Below are 4,678 nucleotides of genomic sequence, written 5' to 3' on the forward strand. Positions count from 1 at the left end.
TTACAGGTAAGTATACATTCGAAACCGGTAAAATCATCTAACCATTATTCGGAGATAAGGGGCATGCACACGAACACGTAAAAAAAAAAAAAAAAAAATTTCAAAAATTTCACCCGGCACGGGGCCGTGTCCGCTGGACACGGGGCCGTGTCGAGGCGACTGTCGGGATAAAACCCTCTTTTTCTATCAGTTACACCATTCCACACGCCCCGTTTCGCCGAAAACTCTCTGGTTAGAGGCGATTTTCTGCAGATTTCGAACGTTACCACCGAACCTAACAACGTCAAGGTATGATTCTATCCTTCTTAGTAGTTAGATTAGTTACTTGCATGTAGTTAAAACATCAAAAATTGGGGGAAATCTAGGGTTCTTCATGTTCATCCGGATCGAACTCAAAATTTTTGATGAAAATTGTTAGTAGTAGTTTAGAGTAGAGTAGTAGGAAGTAAATGGACATGTATTGTTGATAGATTTGTCCGATTTCCAACTAAAAACACAAACCCTTGTTCTTGAACCGAAAAACACAAAATTGAAAGGGTAAATGGTTTGATTTTGGAAAAATGACACTTAGGGTTTCATTTTCGGGGGAAACCGCTGCTATTAGGCTAAAAATTTTCAGGTTTTCGAAACCGGGACGAAAAAATGAAAATTAGGTGTTACAGACGCCTGAACACGGGGCCGTGTCCGCTGAACACGGGGCCGTGTCCAGCCCAATGTTTGCAGTTTTCAACCTGAATTTCCATGTTTCGCACTAACTTTTGCTGTATTCTTTTCAGATGTCCAAATTCACACGGTTCAATGCCAGCGAACTTGACGCCAGGGCTCGCTACGAGGTCCTACAAACAAGGCCCGAAGAGTATCCAAGGCGGGCATGTACCGATCTTCTGACAATGGTAAACCAACTGGACCGCTTCAACAACATAGTGACGGGTCCACTGCACGTCGCATTGACTACCCGACTTCGGTCGGTCCATCAATGCACATTGGAGTTCTATAGCACGTTCATCTTCAACTCGAGACGCGAACCGTTTGATCACGAGGCGGTCGAGTTTCGATGTGGGGGTACGACCTATAGAACCTCCATGGCGCAGTTCGGATCAATCATTGGGCTGTACAAAGACGAAGAAGCGGGGAATGAAGAGAATACCGGGGGATTGCGAGACTTGGACGCAACTGAACGCCAAGCCGCATGGGCTCAAATCGGTGATGGGATCTACAACTCAAGCAGCACAAAGAGTACCAAACTGAGAGACCCGTTATATCGCTACATCCACAGGCTCCTCACGTACTCGCTGAACCAACGCCATGACAGTAGTGGCGTTGTTGGGGTTAGAGATTTGGTTGTCCTTCACTGCATCCACAACCGGAAGCCTCTCGATGTTCCTTACCTCCTACTGCGGAACATGCACTTGAACCGCCTTGCCTCTGCTCCTACACCAATCTTCTTCGGGGGATGGGTGTACCGTCTTTTCAAGCACTTCACGAACATCCCGAAGTCCTTCGAAAGGAGTCCATGGTCGGGACGGGTTGATTACCATATCTGCCGGGCCATGAACTTGCTCTATGAAGCGGAGGACGGGACGGTGAGCTTTCAGAGGACACAAGGCTACGCATGGAACCCGCAAGAGGCTCTAGTTCTTCATGCACCACCTCCACAGTACCAATACCCTCCCCAAGGCGATCCGGGTCAATCCTCCTCTCAAGGAGGCGGTTTTCCTAATTTCCAAAGTTTACATGATCTTTTGCAGGAAAACCTCATGTGCACCAGGAACACCTACAACCTCGCCAACAACACACACCTCCGGGTAGGAGCTATCGAACGCAGCGTCAACGATATACAAGATGATATCGGTAGCATCCGGGAGTACATGGCGAGGCAGGGAGGCGGAGGTGAAGACAGTGATGAAGATATGGAGTAGGAGGCTGGGAGGAGCAAGGGGCTAGCTGGTGATGAGCCCACAGGTTTGATTACCCTTCTTTTCCATCGAACAATTCATGGCCTGCGTGCCATTTGTCAAGACAATTTACTTTCCTTAACTACTTTTTATCTTTATTTTGTTTTTACTTTATATTTGGATAATATTTGACTATGGTAAGATTAGGATGGTTTGTGCTTGGTTGGATGGTATTGAATGCTTGAACAGGTGCAATGCAAGGGTTAGAATGCTAAACATTAGCACTCGCAGCCCTAGGAGGAAGAAACCGGGAGAAAACCCTATTTTTTCTGGCTAACAGACTGTCCACACGGGGACGTGTCCAGCCGACACGCCCCCGTGTCCATCTCCCAGTTCTGCTGTTTGGCTACTGACCTGCAAATTTTTGCCGGACACGTGGCCGTGTTCACCCAACACGCCCCCGTGTTCACCCTCTGTAAGTTTTTCGTTACTGGCAGTTCGCCACGGGGCCGTATCCAATGGACACGGGGCCGTGTCCAGAGCGCCAGTAACACGAATCTTTGTTTTTAAACACACTTTTACATATTCTAATCAACCAAAAACTTTATTTTTGGACACATTGAGGACAATGTGTAATTTAAGTGTGGGGGGGATGCTAAAACCTTGGAATTTTTGCAAAATCCTAAAACAAGCCTTACACAAAACTCTATTGGAACCGCTAAACACCCCAAATTTTTTCAAAAACTTTTTCATTTTTTTTATTTTATTTACTTGTCTTAGTTTAAGTTGGGAATAACAACTTATAAAAGGGTTATATTTTTACAAACTTACAACCGATAGCGTCGTGATAAAAAGAACTAACATAAGAAAATTATGAAACGGTATAACAAGTCTAGCTAAAATTCGATTATATATGCTTGGTCACATTAAAAACCCATTCCCACAAAAAGTGAGTTTTGAGCCTTTATTGAGCATAAAAATACACATATTTAGATTAAATGCTCATTTTTCGTTTCTTGTGTGAATAGCCGCTCGGTCTTTACAAATCTAGAACTTGCCACGACGATACATTCCCGGTCCTTACCAACTTAAACCCAAGTAAGTAAATGATGGAGGCATTAGGACTAACTATTTTTCTTTCAAAACCATTATTTTTCATTTTTTTACCTACCCAAAATCCCCCTAGAAAACCCCTTTGAGCCTAAACCTTTCATTTCATTACCCCCAAAACAATTTTTTTTTTTACCCACCAAAAACCTTTTTCATTTTTTTCACCTTTATTTTAGTAACAAACTCGGTTTTTCATAAACATACCCTTTACGTGACGAAAAAAAAAAAAAAGAGAAATGAAGTCAAAAACAAACATAAGCTACAAAAAGCTTGTTTGGAGAAATACTTCAAAAATAAATGTCACCAAAAATAAGGTATTTTACGAAAACCGACACTTGTTACGATTTTCGCCCTTTTTACTAACCACTAACCAACCACCCACCTTTAAACCCAAGCCTTCACCCCAAAAGACCTCTTGATATTTACAAAGGTAAAAAGTTAAAAAGGAGGAGGATTGATCGCTTGGCAAGCATATGGAGAATGTAAATCCGTGCCGCTCTCGAGCGATTCACTTAAATATACACCTTCGGCCGAGTGATTGAGTGATCTCCCGTGAGGTATGTGAACTTGTATATAAATGGAATTTTAATAAGGCATGCTATGCCCAAATAAGTAGTTTATCTTATGAAAAGTTCAAAATAAACCATGACGAATAAGATTGTAAATAAAATAAAAATAGAACCTATACAAACCTTGGATTCCCGACACTCTAGGACAAGTTAAAAAAAACTTCTCTTCTACCTATTCCATTTGGGAGTGTAAGCCACATTAAAAGAGTTTTGCTTGAGGACAAGCAAAAGTTCAAGTGTGGGGGTATTTGATGTGTGTAAAATGCAACATATAAAACACATCAATTAAGGCATAAAACTAACCCTTTTTAAGTACTAATGTTGGAAAAAGAGTGTTTTTGTCTTCCTTTTGTATTTTCAGGATGAAATGAGCTCAAAATCACAAAAGAAGCAAAAAGACCACTAATTCTACCATAAATACAAGAAAAGGAACAAAAGTAAACTGCCCGGACCCTCAACGGCACCTCCCAAGACAAAGAGAAGAGAACAGAGTCTGAACACGCCCCGTGTCCAGTGAACACGGGGGCGTGCCCAGGAAGCAGCAGAAAAGACAAACCAGTAGAAGCTTCCATTGCTCACCACGGGGCCGTGCCCAGCGGGCACGGGGGCGTGTTGAAAGTACAGCAGGCGCATTAATTGTAATTCGCAATTACAATTAATGAAGAGAGAGAATGTCAGACGGGCACGGGGCCGTGTCCAGCGGACACGGGGCCGTGTCCAGCGTTCTGTTCAGCCTATAAATAGAGGAGCTTGGTTTCATTCTCTCTCATCCCTTGGCACACCACCTCTCTCACACTTCATCCACCACCCACCACCACCATAACACCATCATCCACCACCATCATCCATTGTCCATCATAGAGTGTGTGAGTCGTCTCGGGATCCAAGATTGATCGTAAGAGTTCTTGACAATCAAGGCCATGTTTGCCTAAGTCTCTTACATCACTTGGTGAAGACAAGTGTTTAGTATAATACTTTTTATTTTTAATCTTTTGCACTTTTTATTTGGTTTTGTATTAATGACTTTAATAACTAGTTACTTATGTTGAAGGTGATCTTTCCTTATCGTTTGTCCGTGGTGTCTTGGCGTTATTTTACTTTCTA

The sequence above is a fragment of the Helianthus annuus genome, chromosome 2 (genome assembly GCF_002127325.2).
Source record: "Helianthus annuus cultivar XRQ/B chromosome 2, HanXRQr2.0-SUNRISE, whole genome shotgun sequence".
Taxonomy (NCBI): domain Eukaryota; kingdom Viridiplantae; phylum Streptophyta; class Magnoliopsida; order Asterales; family Asteraceae; genus Helianthus; species Helianthus annuus.